Raw genomic sequence first — 23,649 nt, forward strand, 5'->3', positions numbered from 1 at the left:
TTACAGTTTTGAATAGAAGCATTTTCGCAATGAACTTGTATTGGCAAAAACAATCTTCCTTCTTGTAAAATGTATTGTTTCAGAGACAATTTTTATTATGACCATAGCATATGTGCATATGCCATGTACACCCTTATTTTAACACAATATCAGCTCTCTGAGCAGGTGTGGTGTTTGAATACAGGTGCACTAGGTATATGCATAATTAAATATGCTCATTTCACAATAAAAGCTAAAACAGTGATCTTATTGTAAATGATTTAAATAATACATGTGGATTGCAGAAATGCTTCTGTTCAAATAGAATATGTATGTTTTTTTTTATTGTCCTTTAAGCTATTTTAGTTTCTTTTCTAAGTGATCTGGAACAGATAGTATCTTAGAAATAGTGGGAGAGTGGAAGCACAGAGAAAGAATTTCAAACATCAGCTGTACAAGAGACTTACATGCTCTATTAGCCCACTTGGGGCGCGATCCGATATAGATCGCATTTTGCGGCGCAAGCGAGGGAACCCACGTCGCCCACAGTTTCAGCTCGCAACTCGAGCCATCCAATATGCGGCGCCGTCACTTGCTAAAGTGGCGCAAGTCTCACAAACCAGCGATGTCCAGAAATCTGCTTAAGTACAGATTTTTGGAGTCGCCAGTGACTTGCGCCTCGTTAGAAACTGCCGGCGCCTATAAAACCTGACTAAAGTCTAAATCACCCGCACTGTCTAACACGCCTCCTAAACATAGCCCGACACGTCTAACACGCCTCCCTAACATAGCCCGACACGTCTAACCCTCTATCCGCTATCCCCCCTCACTATCCTAACAATAAAAAAGCTATTAACCCCTAAACCGCCGCTCCCGTACCCCGCCGCAACCTAATAAAGTTATTAACCCCTAAACCGTCGCTCCCGTACCCCGCCGCCAGCTATATTATATCTATAACCCCCTAAAGTGAGCCCCTAACACCGCCGCCATCTATATTAAAATTATTAACCCCTAATGTAAGCCCCTTACACCGCCGCCATCTCTATTAAAATGATTAACCCCTAATTTAATCTACCTACCCGCCGCCAGCTATGTTATCTATATTAACCCTAAGTATATTATAGTTAATATAGGTATTACATTATATATATTAACTATATTAACCCTAATTATATTAGGGTTAATATAGTTAATATAGTTACTATAGTATTTATATTAACTATATTAACTCTATCTAACCCTAACACCCCTAACTAAATTTATATTAAATTAATCTAATTCATTTATAAACTAAAATATTCCTATTTAAATCTAAATACTTACCTATAAAATAAACCCTAAGATAGCTACAATATAATTAATAATTACATTGTAGCTATGTTAGGGTTAATATTTATTTTACAGGTAAATTGTTAATTATTTTAACTAGGTATAATAGCTATTAAATAGTTATTAACTATTTAATATCTACCTAGTTAAAATAATTACCCAATTACCTGTAAAATAAATCCTTACCTAAGTTACAAATACACCTACACTATCAATAAATTAAATAAACTACAAACATCTATCTAAAAATACAATTAAATTAACTAAACTAAATTACAAAAACAAACAAACACTAAATTACAAAAAAGAAAAAAAAGATTACAAGATTTTTAAGCTAATTACACCTATTCTAAGCCCCCTAATAAAATAATAAACCCCCAAAATAAAAAAAATTCCCTGCCCTATTCTAAATTAAAAGAATTTCAAAGCTCTTTACCTTACCAGCCCTTAAAAGGGCCTTTTGTGGGGCATGCCCCAAAGAATTCAGCTCTTTTGCATACAAATACAATACCCCCCCCCCATTACAACCCACCACCCACATACCCCTATTCTAAAACCACCCAAACCCCCCTTAAAAAAGCCTAACACTACCCCCCTGAAGATCTCCCTACCTTGTCTTCACCACACCGGGCCGAACTCCTGATCCGATCCGGGCGATGTCTTCCTCCAAGCGGCAAAGAAGAATTCTTCCTCCGGCGATGTCTTCCTCCAAGCGGCAAAGAAGAATTCTTCCTCCGGCGACGTCTTCCTCCAAGCGGCAGCAAAGTCTTCATTCTTCCGGCGGCATCTTCAATCTTCTTTCTTTGCTCCGCCGCCGCGGAGCATCCATCCCGGACGACTACTGAACGACGAATGAGGTACCTTTAAATGACGTCATCCAAGATGGCGTCCACCGAATTCCGATTGGCTGATAGGATTCTATCAGCCAATCGGAATTAAGTTAGAAAAATCTGATTGGCTGATTGAATCAGCCAATCAGATTCAAGTTCAATCCGATTGGCTGATCCAATCAGCCAATCAGATTGAGCTCGCATTCTATTGGCTGTTCCGATCAGCCAATAGAATGCGAACTCAATCTGATTGGCTGATTGGATCAGCCAATCGGATTGAACTTGAATCTGATTGGCTGATTCAATCAGCCAATCAGATTTTTCTAACTTAATTCCGATTGGCTGATAGAATCCTATCAGCCAATCGGAATTCGGCGGACGCCATCTTGGATGACGTCATTTAAAGGTACCTCATTCGTCGTTCAGTAGTCGTCCGGGATGGATGCTCCGCGGCGGCGGAGCGAAGAAAGAAGATTGAAGATGCCGCCGGAAGAATGAAGACTTTGCTGCCGCTTGGAGGAAGACGTCGCCGGAGGAAGAATTCTTCTTTGCCGCTTGGAGGAAGACATCGCCGGAGGAAGAATTCTTCTTTGCCGCTTGGAGGAAGACATCGCCCGGATCGGATCAGGAGTTCGGCCCGGTGTGGTGAAGACAAGGTAGGGAGATCTTCAGGGGGGTAGTGTTAGGCTTTTTTAAGGGGGGTTTGGGTGGTTTTAGAATAGGGGTATGTGGGTGGTGGGTTGTAATGGGGGGGGGGGTATTGTATTTGTATGCAAAAGAGCTGAATTCTTTGGGGCATGCCCCACAAAAGGCCCTTTTAAGGGCTGGTAAGGTAAAGAGCTTTGAAATTCTTTTAATTTAGAATAGGGCAGGGAATTTTTTTTATTTTGGGGGTTTATTATTTTATTAGGGGGCTTAGAATAGGTGTAATTAGCTTAAAAATCTTGTAATCTTTTTTTTATTTTTTGTAATTTAGTGGGTTTTTTTTTTGTAGTTTAGTTAATTTAATTGTATTTTTAGATAGATGTTTGTAGTTTATTTAATTTATTGATAGTGTAGGTGTATTTGTAACTTAGGTTAGGATTTATTTTACAGGTAATTGGGTAATTATTTTAACTAGGTAGATATTAAATAGTTAATAACTATTTAATAGCTATTATACCTAGTTAAAATAATTAACAATTTACCTGTAAAATAAAAATTAACCCTAACATAGCTACAATGTAATTATTAATTATATTGTAGCTATCTTAGGGTTTTTTTTATAGGTAAGTATTTAGATTTAAATAGGAATATTTTAGTTTATAAATGAATTAGATTAATTTAATATAAATTTAGTTAGGGGTGTTAGGGTTAGATAGAGTTAATATAGTTAATATAAATACTATAGTAACTATATTAACTATATTAACCCTAATATAATTAGGGTTAATATAGTTAATATATATAATGTAATACCTATATTAACTATAATATACTTAGGGTTAATATAGATAATATAGCTGGGGGCGGGGTAGGTAGATTAAATAAGGGATTAATCATTTTAATAGAGATGGCGGCGGTGTAAGTGGCTTACATTAGGGGTTAATAATATTAATATAGCTGGCGGCGGTATAGGGGGATTAGATTAGGGGTTAATAATTTTTATATAGGTGGCGGCGGTGTAAGGGGTCAGATTAGGGGATAGATAAGGTAGATGACAGCGGTGTAAGGGGTTCTAATTAGGGGATAGATAAGGTAGATGGCGGCGGTTTTAGGGGCTCACAGTAGGGGGTTAGTTTATGTAGATGGCGGCGGGGTCCGGGAGCGGCGGTTTAGGGGTTAATAACTTTATTAGGGATTTCAGGGGGGGGGGATCGCGGTTGACAGGTAGATAGACATTGCGCATGCGTTAGGTGTTAGGTTTATTTTAGTAGATCGCGGTTGACAGGGAGATAGACATTGCGCATGCGTTAGGTGTTAGGTTTATTTTAGTAGATCGCGGTTGACAGGGAGATAGACATTGCGCATGCGTTAGGTGTTAGGTTTATTTTAGCAGCCAGTTTAGGAAGTTACGGGGCTCCAATAGTCAGCGTAAGGCTTCTTACGGCTGCTTTTTGTGGCGAGGTGAAAATGGAGTAAGTTTTCTCCATTTTCGCCACGTAAGTCCTTACGCTGCATATTGGATACCAAACTGCGCGGGTTTGGTATACCTGCCTATAGCCCAAAAAACTACGGGCGACGGCAGAAATATACGCCCGTAACTTCTAGGTTACGCCGTATATGTGATACCAAACCCGCGCAAATATTGGCATCGCCGGCTTTTGCGGGCGACGATTTTTATCGGATGGACCCCTTTACATATAATAAATAATGTAAAGTTATTAGACGTGCATTCGGACAAATGCCAAAAATGTACAGTTCCAACAATGTCATTAGTTGATTGATTTATGTCAATCAATAATTATGTGTTCCACTGTTGTTCTTGACAATCTTTGTGCTACTGTTAGCTTGTAGCAGTAACACTAGGTACTACATTAACTTAATTTTGGGATACTCTGTCTAACTGCTTCTCTGCTATCTTGAAGATGTTCTCTATATGAAATAAGGGGTTAATAAATAAATAAATGAATGATGTTCTCAAAATTCGGTCAAACTGAACGACCCTATGAACCAATTTTGTATGAAATGTAAATTTTTCTCTGGTAAACAATTAATTCAATACAACTTATTGTGTCCATGCAAATGTCTAAACAGTTACTATCAAAAGTATTGTTTAATCAGCTATAAGAAATATAAGTATGTATATGATCATTATGATTATGAAAATTGTCACAAAGTAAGGTAAATATAAAGTAACCTTGTTTGCGGGTTGGATCCACTATTGCAGAAGATTTTCTGTAGGCATTAGTAAGGAACAGGCCATTGTCATTACCGGAAAAGCTAGATCAGAACCAGGACTCAGAACCCAAGGAAAGCCCAGGAGAGTAGTCAAGAAAGTGCTAGGGACAAAAATAGTAACAGCCAAACATAAAACCAAAGGAGTAGACAGACGGGTAATCCAAGTAACAGTTCTACAGTCAGCAACAGGATACACAGTTCAAAATTCACAGCACAGTAGAGGGTCAAGCCCGAAACAAAGTCCAAGCCAGGGTCATAACATTAGGACAGGATCAAGAACACCAGCATTCCTTAGTCAAAAAGTATGATCTTCCTGGAGTCATTATGAAGTAATCAATGACTCCAGACAAGTCATCAGAAGCCACATCAAATATTTAAATGAGATGACTCTAGAGGCATTCACTGGCTGTTCATGCTTGTGAAGTAATCAGTAACGTAATCTGGTAATCATTCTGAAGTCATCACCCAGAATTTTTTTTTTACCTTAGCTGATGACTGTACACAGCTGATGATGTCTGATGATGGGCAAATTACTTTTAAGGTATTTTGATGATCATGAAATGACTGATGGTCTCTAAAGTAATCCTGTTTGTCTTGGGATCTTCTTGAATAATATCTTCAAAGGCATTTTAAAAACTCCCTGTACAGGTTTTTAATCTAATTTTGCAGCAAGGTCATTTCTGATGTTGGTACTATAAAAAGTGCTGCCTTTAGAACCGGTCCCATGGTCCAAGCGGCAGCATCCTGAACACCTCCAACGCGGAACATCCATCCTGGACGACGACTGAACGACGAATGACGGTTCCTTTAAATTACGTCATCCAAGATGGCGTCCCTCGAATTCCGATTGGCTGATAGGATTCTATCAGCCAATCGGAATTAAGGTAGGAAAAATCTGATTGGCTGATTCAATCAGCCAATTAGATTGAATTTCAATCCGATTGGCTGATCCAATCAGCCAATCGGATTGACCTCGCATTCTATTGGCATTTCTGATCAGCCAATAGAATGCGAGGTCAATCTGATTGGCTGATTGGATCAGCCAATCAGATTTTTCCTACCTTAATTCCGATTGGCTGATAGAATCCTATCAGCCAATCGGAATTCGAGGGACGCCATCTTGGATGACGTCATTTAAAGGAACCGTCATTCGTCATTCAGTCATCGGCCAGGATGGATGTTCCGTGTTGGAGGTCTTCAGGATGTTGCCGCTCCGCTCCGGATGGATGAAGATAGAAGATGCCGCTTGGATGAACACTTCAATCGGATGGAAGACCTCTTCTGCCCCGCTTGGATGAACACTTCAATTGGATGGAAGACCTCTTCTGCCCTGCTTGGATGAACACTTCAATCCGATGGAAGGCCTCTTCTGCCCCGCTTGGATGAAGACTTCAACCGGATGGAGGACCTCTTCTGGCCCGCTTGGATGAAGAATTCGGCTCGGCTGAGTGAAGATGACTCAAGGTAGGGAGATCTTCAGGGGGTTAGTGTTAGGTTTTTTTTAAGGGGGTTTGGGTGGGTTTTAGAGTAGGGGTGTGTGGGTTGTAATGTTGGGGGTGGGTATTGTATTTTTATTTACAGGTAAAAGAGCTGATTACTTTGGGGCAATGCCCCGCAAAAAGCCCTTTTAAGGGCTGGTAAAAGAGCTGATTATTTTGTAATTTAGGATAGGGTCTGGCATTTTATTATTTTGGGGGGCTTTTTTTATTTTATTAGGGGGCTTAGATTAGGTTTAATTAGTTTAAACTTCTTGTAATGTTTTTTTATTTTCTGTAATTTAGTGTTTTTTTGTATTATAGTTTAGTTTATTTAATTGTATTTTAGTTTAGATAATTGTAGTTAATTTATTTAGTTTATTGATAGTGTAGTGTTAGGTGTATTTGTAACTTAGGTTAGGATTTATTTTACAGGTAATTTTGTAATTATTTTAACTAGGTAGATATTAAATAGTTATTAACTATTTAATAGCTATTGTACCTAGTTAAAATAAATACAAAGTTGCCTGTAAAATAAATATAAATCCTAAAATAGCTACAATGTAACTATTAGTTATATTGTAGCTATATTAGGGTTTATTTTATATTTAAGTATTTAGTTTTAAATAGGAATAATTTATTTAATTATAGTAAATTTATTTAGTTTTATTTAAATTATATTTAACTTAGGGGGTGATAGGGTTAGGGTTAGTCTTAGGTTTAGGGGTTAATAACTTTATTATAGTAGCGGCGACGTTGGGGTCAGGAGTTTAGGGGTTAATAATTGTAGGTAGGTGGTGGCGATGTTAGGGAGGGCAGATTAGGGGTTAATAAAATTTATTATAGTGTTTGCGAGGCGGGAGTGCGGTGGTTTAGGGGTTAATACATTTATTATAGTGGTGGCGATGTCCGGTCAGCAGATTAGGGGTTAATAAGTGTAGGAAGGTGGCGGCAATGTGGGGGGGGAGGCAGATTAGGGGTTAATAAATATAATGTAGGTGTCGGCGATGTTAGGGACAGCAGATTAGGGGTTCATAGGTATAATGTAGGTTGCAGCTGTGTCCGGAGAGGCAGATTAGGGGTTAATAATATAATGTAGGTGTCAGCGATAGCGGGGGCGACAGATTAGGGGTTAATAAGTGTAATATTAGGGGTGTTTAGACTCGGGGTTCATGTTAGGGTGTTAGGTGTAGACTTAGAGAGTGTTTCCCCATAGGAAACAATGGGGCTGCGTTAGGAGCTGAACACTGCTTTTTTGCAGGTGTTAGTTTTTTTTTCAGCCAGCTCAGCCCCATTGTATCCTATGGGGATATCGTGCACAAGCAAGTTTTTCCAGCTTACCACTACCGTAGGCAACGCTGGTATTGAGAGTTGAAGGGAAGCTAAATTTGGCTCAACGCTCCCTTTTCTGAGGCTAACGCAGCCATTCAGACAACTCGTAATATCAGCGTTGGCTTAAGGGAGCGCTGAAAAAAAAAGGAGCGTTAGCACCGCGGGTCTTTACCGACAAAACTTGTAATCTAGGCGTAAAACTTTACACTTAATTTGTCAATTTTTAAACAACTAATGAAACTTTAAAAAATCCATCTTCATGTTATTCTAATACTAATCTTTTCTTTCAATGCATAATTCTATCAAACATTTATTTAGTGTTTAATGTCCCTTTAAGGGGCTTCATGGATTGAATAATTTTCAAATAAAGGTAGACCAAATATATATATATATATATATATATATATATATAAGTGAACCAGAGAAAATGGTCTAAACCATAGACTCAGGGACTGCGCTATAGTAAACCCAAAAACAGTATAATAAATGGATTTTCCAAATAAGATACTCTAGGGTATAAAATATTTGCTGTGTTTAACATCCAAAAAAAAATCAATATAGGAAAAAAATCTGTGCAGCTTAATCACAAAAAGGAAGTAATATCCCTATTGAACTTCCAAAAGACAGGTTTAGAAAAGCAAGAGATTGTGATCATAGCGCACAAGACTTTTTGTATACTACCAGTATTTACCCAGTAACAATATAAAATTAATGAAATAACATAACTACCTAAAAATCAATTGCTAATGTAAAAAAACACCAATAAATAATGTTAATTTATCATCATCAAAACATGCCTGGAGAGTAGAAGGATAAACAAGTTACAAAACAAAATCTAAAGGCACGTATATAAAACAAATACAGCAAAGATCACAAACATTTTTTGAATGCTAAATGATCACAGTACATTCACAGTATGGCCTCTATTTATCAAAGTCTGGCGGACCTGATCCGACAGTGTGGATCAGGTCCGCCAGACCTCGCTGAATACGGAGAGCAATATGCTCTCCGTATTCAGCATTGCACCAGCAGCTCACAAGAGCTGCTGGTGCAACGCCGCCCCCTGCAGACTCGCGGCCAATCGGCCACCAGCAGGGGGGTGTCAATCAACCCGATCGTACTGGATCGGGTTGAATTCCGGCGATGTCTGTCCGCCTGCTCAGAGCAGGCAGACAGGTTATGGAGCAGCGGTCTTTAGAGACTCGCCTGAAGACTCACCAGAAACACGGGGCCTCAAGCTTTATCCGGAGCTTGATAGATATGCCCCTATATATGTAAAATATGTATAAAATTGTAAAATATGAAAATCATAAAAGTATCTGCCTGATGTCAAAATAATAATAATATTAGTCTATGTGGAAATAGGCAAATGCAAAATAGGACATCTGAAAAAAGCTGTACAAATGTTATGCAACGGGTTTCCAATAAAAGTATCTAAATGTTTGTATCCAATTCAAAATGTATGCAGATTTATCTTCCAGTGATGTTTTTACAGGTGGGTACTCACCGAATTTCACTCAATCATATGAGGTAAGGGAAAGATAAGAGGAGGAAACAATCCATTTCTTTGAGAACCAGAACAAAACAGCAGCGTTTTTTTCTCCGCCCAAGGAACAGGATACTCCCCAAACTAATCTCCGTGTCTGTTTGTCCCCAAACAGAGGGGACACTCTCACCAGTGTAGAAAATGTAAAAAGTAGAAATAGACTCCAATAGTGTAATATTGTTATTTATTTGAAACGACAAACACACATCTAAAAACCTGCAGTGATTATGCTTACGTGAAACAACCTCAACGAATGAGGTATGACACAGGTTCTGAAAAAGTTAATTGCCTAGGAGTGGGCTACCCGGTCCTGGTAGTTTGCCAATTCTGTGAAGCTTTTTCAGAACTTGTACAATATTTGTACTGAACCTGTGTCATACCTCATTCGTTGAGGTTGTTTCACGTAAGCATAATCACTGTAAAAACATCACTGGAAGATAAATCTGCATACCTTTTGAATTGGATACAAACATTTAGATACTTTTATTGGAAACCCGTTGCATAACAAATGTTTTGATGATGATAAATTAACATTATTTATTGGTGTTTTTTACATTAGCAATTGATACTTAGGTAGTTATGTTATTTCATTAATTTTATATTGTTACTGGGTAAATACTGGTAGTATACAAAAAGTCTTGTGCGCTATGACCACAATCTCTTACTTTTCTAAATATATATATTTATACCATGATATGCTATTCTTTTTCTATGGTAATATATTTTAAGATGTTTTTCCCACGCAGATCCATATTTCTATCTTTCTTTTTTTTTGTATCATTCTGGCAACGCTCAAATCAGGTGTGTAAATTGCAAAATTATTTTCTTATAAGTTTAGTAGAATCAAGATGTTTATAGTTTCAAATTATATTTTCATTTTGAAGCTTAATCATAACATATTCCATTAGGTCCTCTCATATCACTGTTTTTTAGCCAAGAATGCTTAGGGAAAAAAAGAAAGCTGTAAAGCACAAATCAAAACAAGATCCAAAAAGATTTAAGTATCTTAAAGCCTATGTCAACACAACATAATTCTAAAAGGTCATTTCTAAAGTCTGCAGAACTATCTCTAAAACAGGAAATAACCATGTGTCTTAGCTTTCTGCTTGCCAACATTTTATCCAATTTATTTTGAGAGGACTGACAAAAAATCTAATCTACATACACAGGAAAATGGGAAACAATGTTGAGCTGTTCAGTTCTGCAGCCTCGGTAGGAGGTAAATGTCTGTACTGAAGTGTTTGTTTCTTTATGAAACCCTATGAATTTGTCTCATCTAAAGCAAAATAAATATTTTTACTCACATAACGTCCACATTAAACTTCCCTTGAGGTATCTGCCAGAAGAATATGCACAGACAAACAACACTGGCTTTGGACCAGTGGGGTAAGCTGTGCACAAATACATGGTTTGTTTGTAATGCTCACTACTAAGACAGCTGCTCTGTCGTCCACATGTAGAAATATTGCAGAGTTTAAAAGGACATTAAAGGGACAGTCTACTTCAAAAACGTTATTGTTTAAAAAGATTGATAATTCCTATATTACCAATTCCTCAGTTTTGCATAAACAACTTGGGGGCCTATCTATCAAGCCGTCAACTTTGTTGCATTCGCCGATATGCTCACCTAACATCGCCTAACATCTCGACCGTGGACCTAAATACAATCTCCTTATTTATAAAAAAATGCCGGCAAAAAGACGCGCACCAAGTACGGGACTATGAGCAGCAGACTGTTGTTAACTAACAGTCATCGATCTCGCTGCTATTCAGCTTTTTACCAACTTTATTTATACCCTGTCACTAAACACCGCCACTATACTAAAATGTTTAACCCCTGTCCCGCCGCTCCCGGACCCCACTGCAACTAAATAAATGTATTAACCCCTAAACATCTGGCCACCCACATCACTGCCACTAAATAAACCTATTAACCCCTAAAACGCCAGCCCCCACATCACCATATACAAAATGTAGCTATTAACCCCTAAACATTAAAACCCGCTAACTTTACATTAAAATTACAATATCCCATTCCCTACCTTATAATAAATTAAAACTTACCTGTAGAATAAAATTAAACTATATTAAACTATTAATTAACCTACCCTAGCTATTATCCTACAATTAAATTAAAGTATATTAAACTATTAATTAACCTACCCTAACTATTATACTAAAATTACATAAAACTACCAATTAAATTAACTATATTACATATTAAAAAAAATCTAACCCTACTCAAATTATTTAAATCTACAATAAAAAATTACAAGTTACAAAAACAAACAAACACTAAGTTACAAGTTAAAAAAACCAAACCACAGTAACAAAAATAAAAATGAATTACACCAAATCTAATAGCCCTACCAAAATAAAAAAGCCCCCCCAAAGTAAAAAACCCCCCTATCCTACAATAAACTACCAATGGCCCTTAAAAGGGCCTTTTGCGGGGCATTGCCCCAAATAAATCAGCTCTTTTACCTGTAAAGAAAAATACAATCGCCCCCCAACAGTAAAACCCACCACCTACACAACCAACCCCCCCAAATAAAAACCCTATCTAAAAAACCTAAGCTCCCCATTGCCCTGAAAAGGGCATTTGTATGGGCATTGCCCTTAAAAGGGCATTTAGCTCTTTTACTGCCCAGACCCTACTCTAAAAATAAAACCCACCCAAAAAACCTTAAATAAACCTAACACTAATCTCCGATGATCCACTTACAGTTCTTGAAGTTCCGCTTGAAGGATCCATCCAGCCGGCAAGAAGTCTTCATCTGGGTGGCCTCTTCCATCTTCATCCAGCCGGCAAAGTCTTCATCCATGCAGCCTCTTCTATCTTCATCCATCCGGCGTGGAGCGGGTCCATCCTGACCTGAAGACATCCGACGAGGAGCTCCTCTTCAATACGGTCTCTGCCATAAACTGGATCTTTTCAGGGCAATGGGGAGCTTAGGTTTTTTAGATAGGGTTTTTATTTGTGGCGGTTGGTTGTGTGGGTCCGGGAGTGGCGGAATAGGGTTTAATAACATTATGTAGGTGGCTGCGATGTTGGGGCGGCAGATTAGGGGTGTTTAGACTCAGGGCTTATGTTAGGGTGTTAGGTGTAAACTTTACTGGTTTTCAACCATAGAAATCAATGGGATATCTGGCAGCATCGAACATGAGCTTTCGCTGTTTTCGGACTCCCATTGATTTCTATGGCATCTGCGGCCTCCAGGGTGGCGGATTGAAAACCAGGTACGCTGGGTCGGAATAGCCGCGAGTGTACCGGTTAACTATTTGATAACTTTGAAAAAGTGTCAAATAATGCTGAATGTGTATTCGGAACATCTGTAATGATGTAAGCATCGATCTGTGTTGATTGAGACCGGCGGATCCTATGTTACGTCACAGATTTCAACTTTTGCCGGTCTGTAGGCTTTGATATCTAGTTCGGATCAAGGTTGCCACAATTACGCTGCAGAACTCCAGCGTATTTGTGGTTGACGGCTTGATAAATATCCCCCATAGTTATATTACAGGTGCAAACCCCCAAATCCAGGATTCCAAAATCCAAACTTATTCTGAAATACAAACTTTTTAATTAATATTTTTTTTTTAATGAAATGATCCAAAATTACAATTTTCTTGCCTGTAAGTCACAATCTTTTCTGCCTGTGTCTTTGATTTGTTTTTTTGTTGTTGTTCTATAATGCAAATAGTCTATATTTATTTAAAACAACAATTATTACTTTTCTGATTACAGTATTGTACAATTTTTAAATTTTAATGATACAAAACTACCTTTGGCTTACATGTATAAGCTGTATTATGACATGTAAATATTTCCTAAATGACATGATATGATTGTTTACACTTGGTTCCACCCCTTCTCCAAACTGTCCCATTTTAAAGATACAAATATTCCAAAATCCCAACTATTTCTAAATCCAAAGCTTTTCCGGTTACAAGCAGTTTAGATAAAGGGTTTTCTACCTAAAATACACTTTTTACCTCTGTGATTACTTTGTATCTAAGCCTCTCAAGACTATCTCAGTGCTTTTTACAAACTTGCATTTCAGCCAATTAACTCAACAGGAGTGAGCACAATGGTATCTACATGGCACACATGAAAAACTAATAAAATGCACTGAGAAATCAGCATACAGTATGTGCCTACCTAGGTTTAACTGTCAACTAAGAATATCAAGAGGACAAAGCAAATTTGATGATAAAATTAAATTGGAGAGTTTAAAATAGTATGCCCTATTTGAATCATGAAGGTTTTATTTTGACTTTACTGTCCCTTTAAACTGCGGAGTACAAATACATTAGGATGGTTACTACTCTGTATGCTATTGTTTTTACTCTTGTACCTGCAGCTCTCTTTAAAGCCATACTCTAATTTTAACCCATTACAGAAGCCAGTTGGTAAAGCTCTGCATCTTTATACTGGGCGCCGCCATCTTGAAGTGAGCATATTGTTTCCTGCTGTGACAAAAGCAGTGCACTTCTACGCACAGATAAGTAATTTTGCTGGCGTTTTGACAGCTGTACCTTGCACTTTGAATTAGCTTGCACATTAGAGACCAGAAGTTCTACATTTTAGTTTTTTAACAAAATGATAAATTACAAAATATAAAAAGCCCTCAGAAATTATATAGAGAAATGCAGCCAATGCAAAAATGTGGTGCCCCCGCTCTGTGTTGTGCACACTGAACTGCACAATACAGCTTATCAAGAAGACAATGATATCACTAATCTGTGAATGTGCACCACTTCTGTCACAGGGTAAAATAATACTTAAATTCCAAGATGGCGGAGCCCGGTGTGAAGATTCAGAGCTTCACTAACCAGTACCTTTGAAGGGTTAAAATAAGAGAGTTATGGCAAAAGCTGTATTTATATTGTAAATGAGAGAGGAATGTTCAATGTGATGTTCAAATTGAAAATTGTTTGAAAAGACAAAACTGCATTAAAGAGGCAAAGTAGTCAAAATGAAACTTTTATGATTCAGATCAAATTTACTTTTCTCTCTGTATTGCTTGCTGAAACTTAGCTGTTTTCCATGAGGGCATATCTAGGTAGACTTAGGTGAGAACATGTGTCTTGCGCACTATATGTGTGTTTGCAACAATCTTTGTAAAAAATGCTATACATATATGTTTACATTACAATGTGCAATACTGATGCTTACATTACAATGCTTACATTACAATATGTGCAATACTGATTGTATATTATCAAGTTACTTTCTACAGGGCTTTGCACAATGAATATTACTTGATCTGATATTAAAAGACATTGGGTGAAAAACGTATTAAAAGACTTGTACAAAAAATAATTCATTTTATACCTATAATGGGAGGAGCCAATTAGTGTGCTAACCACATTTACCTTGATATTATAAATTGAATGTTATGTTTCCAGAGCATGTGATATTGTAATATTGCTTTGTAAAAGCTGGTGTAAACTGTTACAGTGAGTGGTAAAAGTACCTTCCAGCACTAGTCTACCTAAACCCAGTAATAAACAGCTAAACCACCAGACCCCTCCAACACATTTAACCCTTTAACTGCAGAAACACCAGTGTAAAAAAAAAATCCTATGCTAAAACCTAAAACCTAACTGTTAATAACTCCCAAAGTTCCACAATCCCCAATGCAAAAACTCCTAAAGCTAAAACACCCGAACCATTGTTAAATTGTTTCACCCCTATTCAGTGGAGGCTCCTCTATAGGAGCATATGAGCATGTGAACCCACTAAACCCCAGCAAAAAAGAGAGAGAGAGAAATAAAAAAATTAACAAATTAAAAAAAAACATTTTGGCTAAATAAATATCATTTTTCCTATAGGGGGGCTCCAGGCTCCACTTCAGTTTTGTGAAGTTTTTAATATCTCTATCTATCGCACCGCACGTGTAATAGATTTCTGAATAGGCAAAAAGCCCTTTGCACTTTTTCCTAAGTGCCTGCTGCTCCGGCAATCGCATAGGCCATACCTTTGCTAATCGCACAGCTTTCAGTGTGCGATGGGCCGCTTCTAGGGGAGGGCAGCAGGGGGAGCACTTTTTTAAACTTTCCTTTTTTTGTTTTTTTGTTTTTATTAGTTTAGCTGCAGCAATAGTTAATAGGATTAAACTAGTATTCAGTTTCACTAGTCTATTTCAGTAGGGACTTTAAGTGGTTGCTTTGCTTTTTCTCGCTAATATTCACATTAAAATTCTCATCTAGTTCTTAGAAGATAATTAACACTCCAGGAGTACAAGAAAACGCAAGGTACTGTTACGGTTTAGCATAACCATTTAGTATGGCGTGGGGTCAGATGGCACACTCAAGCTTAGTGAATTTGTGAAAAAAAATTAAAACATGAATCGGAAAAGACTATTTCAATAGAGCCTTGCATGTATATACTCAGCATTATTAGCTGAACATATTGCAAATAGGAGTGCTTACACCAGTTACCATAAAAATGATTACAGCTTGTGATTTAACCATGGAAAAATAACACAGACAAGTGTATTTCGATAACTTAAGATCATTCAGTAAGACATCTTTATTTTCACCACTGAAATGCCATAAATCAATGTTCAATGATAATTAAAGAATGAAGACTCAGAGGCTGTCAATTCTTGCATTCAGCCTTTTGTTCTCAATGCTTTTATTGCAGATCAGAACTTTAAATAATATTAATAGAATTTACCAGATCAAAATAAAAAAAGGGGGAAAAAAGTATGTTTTAAGGTTTCTACATTTCATTTTTTATTTTGACAACCCTAGAATACAGATTAGTAGCAGGTCTGTTCTGCTGGCCTGCGTGAGATAAGATGTCTGCAGCCGTCTGTGCTGTGAGTTATTAGCTCATTATCATGATCAGCTGTTCTTTGTACTACATCATTCTGTTGTAATCAGCATTTGATTTATTTCTATTCCACCCACGGCACTTAAGTTAGGTGCCCATGGTGGAATATAAATAAATGAAATGCTGTTTACAACGGAATGTAGTACCGAGAACAGAGTCCACCAATCACACAGTGTTCCTTACCAAGGCCAAGCTATCTGGTGTAACCTAGCAATGTCCAGAACATTGAGGAGCATTCTCTTTACCTCATCAAAATCAGTGACTAGATCTGCAGAAAACAACTTTATCTGAACTGTCTCATTTATTTCAGATGTTTTGTTGTTGTAACTTGTTATATTCTAATGCCAGAAAAGTGAACTAACTGACCTATAAACACTGTAGTGTAACTGTTGTGCTTAACTCACTAAGATTATAGATATAATATATTATAAGTAGACTTCAGCCACTTATAAATAACCTCTGCAGCCTGCACGACTCACATACTGTTCCATATGTTTCTTCTGTCTTTCTTCTCTCTTCATTTCTGTCTTTTCATCTCCTCACTCTGCCCCTCTATTTTCCGCTTTCTCTATCTCCACACTCTAATGATTGCCCCCTTTCCTTCTTTTGCCTCTGACCTGGAATTGTAATTGACAGAGACTAGTAGGGTTAAAACTCAGTATGGAATAAATAAGTCTATGGATGACTATGGCTGAGACTAAGCGTTCTTCCTTTCAAGATCACCAGGGAGTCAAATACTTCTAAATGTGTCCAAAGGAACCCTGATGTTTAAGTGCTTTCTTTTCTAGGAGGCAGGCCGCATTTTTATATCTCTCTTTTATCTTTCTACCTCTCTTTCCCCCTCTCTTCCCCCCCTCTCTCTTTCCCCAGCTCTCTCCCTCTTTTCCCCCCTCTCTCTCCCCCCCTCACTCACTCTCTCTCTATATTTCCCCTCTCTCTATCTCTCTCTCTCTCTCTCTCTCTCTCTCTCTCTCCCTCTCTCTATCTTTCCCCTCCTCTCTCCCCCTCTTTCCCCTTTCTTTCTCAATCTGTCTCTCTCTCTCTCTCCTTCTCTTTCCACCCTCACTCTCTCCCCCTCTCTCGCCCTCTCTTTTCCCTCTCCCTCTCTTTCCCCCCTCCCTCTCCCTCTCTTTCCCCCTCCCTCCCTCCCTCCCTCCCTCCCTCCCTCTCTCTCTCTCTTTCTCTTTCCCTCTCTCTCTCTCTCTCTCTCTCTCTCTCCTTCTCTTTCCCCCTCTCTCTCCCTCTCTTTCCCCTCTCTCTCTTCCCCCTCTCTCTCCCTCTTTCTCCCCTCTCTCCCTCTCTTTCCCCCTCTCTCTCCCCTTTCTCTCTCTACCTCTCTTTCCCCCCTCTCTCTTCCTCTCTCTCCCCCTCTCTCTTATGTATTGTGAACCCCCATTTGAATAACCCACGAGCTGCCACTGCCCCCATTGCTAAAACCCCCCATATCCATCATCAACCCCTAAACCGCCACAAACTGTTAGCAATAAAACCCTAGGGTAAAACTCACAACCATGAATGACCCCCTCTCACAGTGGATCTCATCCACCGCAAGACCCCCCAGCTAACATAAGCAGTACAAATACTTAAAGTATATTACAGTTGTATTTAACTAAACAAAATTAAACATTTTATATTATAATCTTAAAGTGTTTTATGTCATTTTAAGGGTTGAGTCAATAGAAATTAGTAGGAAGTACATAACTGATACTGGTATGCTAGTTTTATCTTTAAACGTATTTTAATTTATAGTTTTTTCCAGCATAAAATGCCTACATTTTTAAATCATTCTCATTTATATGAATGCCAGTAAAAGTTTTAAGTAGTGTGTCTCTTTAAATGCTCATTTATGACTGCAATGAACAAAAATAATAATGTATACTATAATTGCGTTTGTAAGTGTCGCCCACATCCTCAAAGGAATGTTGGCAGCACGAGGCAGCCAACAAAATGTTGGCTGTCCGCCGGACTTTTGAACCCGTGAGTACCTATTTGGGGCTTTAGTCTTAGCTTTTTTTTTATTTTTAGGGGGTTTTGTTTTTTTAGATTAGGGTTCTTTGGGCAATTTCAAAAGAGAGCTGAATGCCCTTTTAAGGGCAGTGAAAAAGAGCTGAATGCCCTTTTAAGGGCAATGTCCATACAAATGCCCCTTTAGGGGCAATGGGTAGTTTAGGTTTATTAGTGTTAGTTTTTTTATTTTGGGGGGTTTGGTGGGTGGGGGGTTTTACTGTTAGGGGGGACATTGTTTATTTTTAATGTAAAAGAGCTGATTTCTTTAGGGCAATGCTCTACAAAAAGCCCTTTTAAGGGCTATTGGTAGTTTAGTATTAGATTAGGGGGTGTTTTTATTTGAGTTTTTTTTTTATTTTACTAGGGGTATTAGTTTAGGTGCAATTTTATTATTTTGGATAACTTTGTTTATTTTTTTCCTGTATTTTTACCTGTTTATTCTTTGTAGCTTGGGTGGGGTTGCATTTTTAACACATTGAGGTCCATTTATCAAGCTCTGAATGGAGCTTGTGGGCCCGTGTTTCTTGCGAGTCTTCAGACTCACCAGAAACAGCAGTTATGAAGCAGCGGTCTAAAGACCGCTGCTCCATAACCCTGTCCGCCTGCTCTGAGCAGGCGGACAGGAATCACCACAATTCAACCCAATTGAGTACTATCGGGTTGATTGACACCTCCCTGCTGGTGGCCCATTGGCCGCGAGTCTGCAGGGGGCGGCTGTGCACCGGCAGCTCTTGTGAGCTGCTGGTGCAATGCTGAATACGGAAAGCGTATTGCTCTCCGCATTCAGCGATGTCTGTCGGACCTGATCCGCACGGATCAGGTCCAACAGACATTTGATAATTCGGCCTATAGACTGCCCTCTGGGCAGGCTTATCAACTAGTTGACTATAAAAGAACATACAATTCGAACTGACATGGATGTTTCCTGCTGAAGCTCCACATTTGACCTGGCATTGAGGGAGATTATCGCTGGTCCAGACATGTTTGGACTGACAGAACCAAGTGAGAAGTGAGGGGAGAGAATGGGGAACAAGATTGAATATTTTTTATGCAGAAAGGGGCTGTTTTGACTGAGTTAGAGCCTTCTATCATGATGCGCCCCTGCTGTTTTGCCTGGAAACCCCATACCAGCTATTCTTAACATCACAACTAACTGGACTATCTAATGATCAGAGCGGCCATCAGAGCGGCCATCAGAGGGGCAGAAGAGCCAGCAGAGGTCATCAACAGGTAGACAGAGAGCATGAACATATGTTTAAGGGATAAAAAGCAGAAAGAAAAGCCTTTTAAAAACGGGCCCCTGCTGAATTGCCAGGGAAACCCTGTAGCTATTAAGGCCTTGCCTAAATTTACAGCCTCAGGCCCTTACAATCCTGTTTAGCTACAGAAGATCAAAGATTGGTGTATAGAAACCCTAACTGATGTGTTAAAAGGCTTGGTGTTTGCTGCATTTAACAACTTAATATAAGGTGACCAGATTTTTAAAATGAAATCCGGGGACATTTTTTTTTTTTTATTGGCAAATGGTAAAAACTATTTTATTAGCGTATTTTCCTAAAATTATATATGCAGTGTGTTTGGTATGTGTTTATTGAGGGATTGCATGATATATATACACGTTATTTCTCACATTTCGACCCTGAGATTTAAAAAAAAAAAAAAAAAATACTTCTTAGAATTTTTAGGGATATGAGTACCAAAATGTTAAGAATTTAAGATAGAGAGAAAAAAAAATCAAAGCATATTTTGTATTTTATTCTTACCAAAGTATTCTGGTTCAACAATAACAATATAAATTAACAATTAAGAACAATAACTAAAAACTTAAAAAACAGTATTGTGGTCCCCCCACCAAAAATCAGTTTTCTTTTAACAATACGTATCTCATGTGTATCCCGGCCTTTGTTCAGACATTTGTATTAACATATTTCTCAGAGGAATGAATCTGCCTGAGAATATTTTTGTTCTTGGAGATTTTCTCCACAAATTCTAAACAGGACAATTTAATGTTATTTTTCACGATGAGAATTGCTTTGATAGTTTCCACACGAAATCGTGATTTCTCAGCAGTCCATATGTCATTCATGAGTGAGAAAACTCTTTCCACTGGAGCATTGCTGCCTGGCAGACAGAGGACTACTTCAGCTAATTTTTTAAGGTTAGCATGGGGTACCTCCATTCTCGTGAAATGGGTCATAACTGCATTCCACTTGCTGGCTACCGACACTGCTGATGCTGATGCAGTCCATGCAGGTATTTGCTCTTTTAGGAATTCATTTAGAAAAGTCACTTCATCAAACAAAGCATCTTGATCGACTGATACATTTGGACATTTTGTGTTCAGAAGTTCAACTGCCTTCTCAATATCAGACCTTGCAGGCACTCTCTTCAAAAGCAAGCATTGAAGGTCTTCAAGGTCATCTATATGTTTTCCCCAAGCATGTAAATACTGGACTTAAGCGTCAAAAAAAGAATGAGCAACTTTAAAGTAGGAAGCTTGTGTTAAAACCCCATCTCTTTCTAGCTCCTTGATTTGTTGTCTTACCATTACTGGCACAAAGTCTTCCTCATGTCTAGCAGACAGCTTCTTTCTAAGGGTGTTGAGGATCACAGCTGATTCCACGGCACAGCGATCTTGCCCCTCAAGTGATTTTATTGTGTCATGGAAAAGTGACACAGTACTGTGGATGAAACTGAGCCAAAGTTCCGTTGTATGGTCTTCAAATATCTTCCTAAGGACAACTGGACACTTTTCTTCAGACAGAAAAAATGACTTCAGTGGCTCATAGAGCATAAGAATTCTTTCCAAAGCAGGTAACATTGAGAGCCACCTGACATTGCTGTGCCCAAGAATATTTTGATATTCTTGCCCCACAAACTCACAAAAACTTTTCAGTCTTTCAACACGAACAGTGAATATATGAAAATATCCAAAAATCTTGTTAAGAATATATTCAACATCCACTGGGATAGTATCTAGGGCAGTTCGTGCACAATTGTGGACAATATGAGCTGGACATCCAAGACCTATAACTTCTCGTTGAAGGGCTTCTCTAACTTTAGTGTGCACATTTTCTCTCCCTTGCCTCCGTAGTCCACCAAAGTTTGTGTTTGTATTGTCGGCAGAGAAGGCCACAACTTTATTTTCCAGGTGGAATTTTTTTATAATTTCTATCAGCTCACCTGAAATAAGTTCAGCTGTTTCACCTGTCAGTGCCACAAAATCAAGAAGTTTTGTCTCCACAGAAGTGCTTTCCTCTTGTACCTTGAAGTAGCGAACCACAATAGGCAGCAACTTCATATGACCATGATTTGAAGCATCTACCGAAAGTGCTAGAAAATCAACATTCTCAAGGTCATGTTTGAGCTCATCTGTTGACCAAGGAGCAAATACGTTTGTGACAATTGCTTCACACTTTGTCCGTGCACAGCAAAATTTAGGATTGAAGAACTTCCTAATTAATCCTGAAGTGCAGTCCATTGATCTGAAACTATGGTTATGGGCAATGGTGTGATATGAAAAAACTCCCTCTTGTAAAGCTAGGTCATATTCACTCTGAGAGGGTTCAACTTTCCGAAAAAATGATGTCACAGAAGTTGAACCTGCACGGGCAGTTAGAGCGGCTTTGTGTTTGCTTGTGGCTTCATGTTCTTTGATTGAAGTTCTACCTCCACTTGAAATGGTAAACATAGAATGACATATTGTGCATACAACAGAAGATCCCTTTCCAGCACTTTTCATGAAAGGAAACTCTTTTTGGAGTACATCATTGAAATAGCACTTTCTTTTGCTGTGCATTGCCATGACACTTCCGCAATCCCTGCACTGCCAAACTGGTACTGAATCTGTAGAGAGATAACATGTCAGAGGTAGAAGATTGCATGCCAAGGCAAGTACTGGGGATGTTGGTGAGAAAAAAAACAAACATATTTACTTGATAACAACTATACTGAAGTAGTAAAAAAAGTCAAGTATCCAAAAGTCCCACTATTGTTTTAGCGCATTTTCATTAATTGCTATATGCTTTTGCTGTTTTCTTGTTTGATGTCTTCTGTTGCAGCTTTATACCGAGGACTTGCTAGTGAGCAGGACTACAGAGCAGAAGAAGGCTACGTAATTGATTGATCGTTTATACTGCTAGAGCAGCTGCAGATGGTATTGCTTCCAGAAGCAGAGACTCATTTAAAGTATTGTCTTCGCGTTTATGTTACTTCCGTACCGCAAAGAGCATACGTTTTTATATGTTATATTACATGTCAATAAACCTGTAGCTATTAGTTTTCCCATAATCGGTGTCTGGTGTATTTATTTATTTTTGATATAATGACAGATCAACCTATGAGATTTGGGGTATTGCGAAATATATATATATATATAGCAGTGGGGAAAAAATGGAGGGCCAAAAAGGCATAAAAAAACAGACAGGAAGGAAAATAGCTGAGTAGAAACCAGGAGGAAGGAAAAAGAGAAAGTTAATAACAAAGGAAGAAAAGATTTTACAGAAAGGTGCAAATGTAAGTACACTACAGTAACATGGAAAAAAATAAATAAGAAATATAATAACAGGAGGTAGTGAGATGTAAAATGCGAGGAACAGACCGTGAGAGAGAGAATTCATTTTCTATGCTCTCTCCTCTCTGCCCTGTGGGTAACACAATTTTAATGCCATTTTTTTCCCAGAGACATTTTAAATAAATGATTTTCTCACTCAGCATACTGGAGTAACAGCTTTGCTGCCTTCCGCCAGTCCCTACCCTCCTCCTTCCCAGAGCTCCCTCTCCCATTCACCCCAAGAATAGACCAGCGTACATGTTGTGCAGAACCACATAAAAATTGAAGATAAAAGTAAATTGGAAAGTTGTTTACAATTGCATGGCCTATCTGAATCATGAAAGTTTATTTTTGACTAGACTGTCCCTTTAATCTCATATCATAGAGATTTAGCAGTCTATTTTCATAAAACTAATAATAAAAAACAATGCAATATATCAGCTTATATCCCCTTAAATATTGGAATATTAAATTTAATTTTTTTTTTACTATAGAACCTGTTTAATTCATGGTTTATGACTTTATTATATGGTATGTACAATTACAGTCTTTATATAGCCAATTATAAATTTACAAAATATATTTGCTGACAACATAGCAGGACATGTGTTAATCATGTATGTGCCAGCCTGCTCTTGAAATTCTATAAATAAATCTTGACTATTCTACATACCTTTTTAGTAGAAGCAGTAAAGAGCTGGATAGTGTGTAAAACCCAAATAAATTAAGTATTTGATTAGAATAGGTCATTTTACTAAAAAAAATAATTTATATATTAATGTCATACATGCAACATATATGTCTGCAACTAATTAACTATGAGGTTCACTTATGTTTACAGCTATAGATAAATGGGGGGGGGGGCTAAAATGCAT

At 38.0% G+C, this 23,649-nt stretch overlaps 1 protein-coding gene across 2 annotated transcripts in view; it reads right to left on the reverse strand.

Moving 5' to 3' along the window:
* C1QTNF7 (C1q and TNF related 7) overlaps nucleotides 1–23,649 on the reverse strand; it is a 270,844-nt gene that overhangs the window by 141,824 nt on the left and 105,371 nt on the right. The window contains exon 1 of one of the 2 annotated variants that reach the window (XM_053704128.1): nucleotides 4,978–5,039. The exons of the other annotated variant lie outside the window; for it this stretch is intronic. The gene's annotated coding sequence lies outside the window, so the exon portion shown is untranslated. Of the gene's footprint in view, nucleotides 1–4,977; nucleotides 5,040–23,649 lie in introns of those variants that run through there. 2 annotated transcript variants of the gene reach the window in all.

Source organism: Bombina bombina, chromosome 2 (genome assembly GCF_027579735.1).
Source record: "Bombina bombina isolate aBomBom1 chromosome 2, aBomBom1.pri, whole genome shotgun sequence".
Lineage (NCBI taxonomy): Eukaryota > Metazoa > Chordata > Amphibia > Anura > Bombinatoridae > Bombina > Bombina bombina.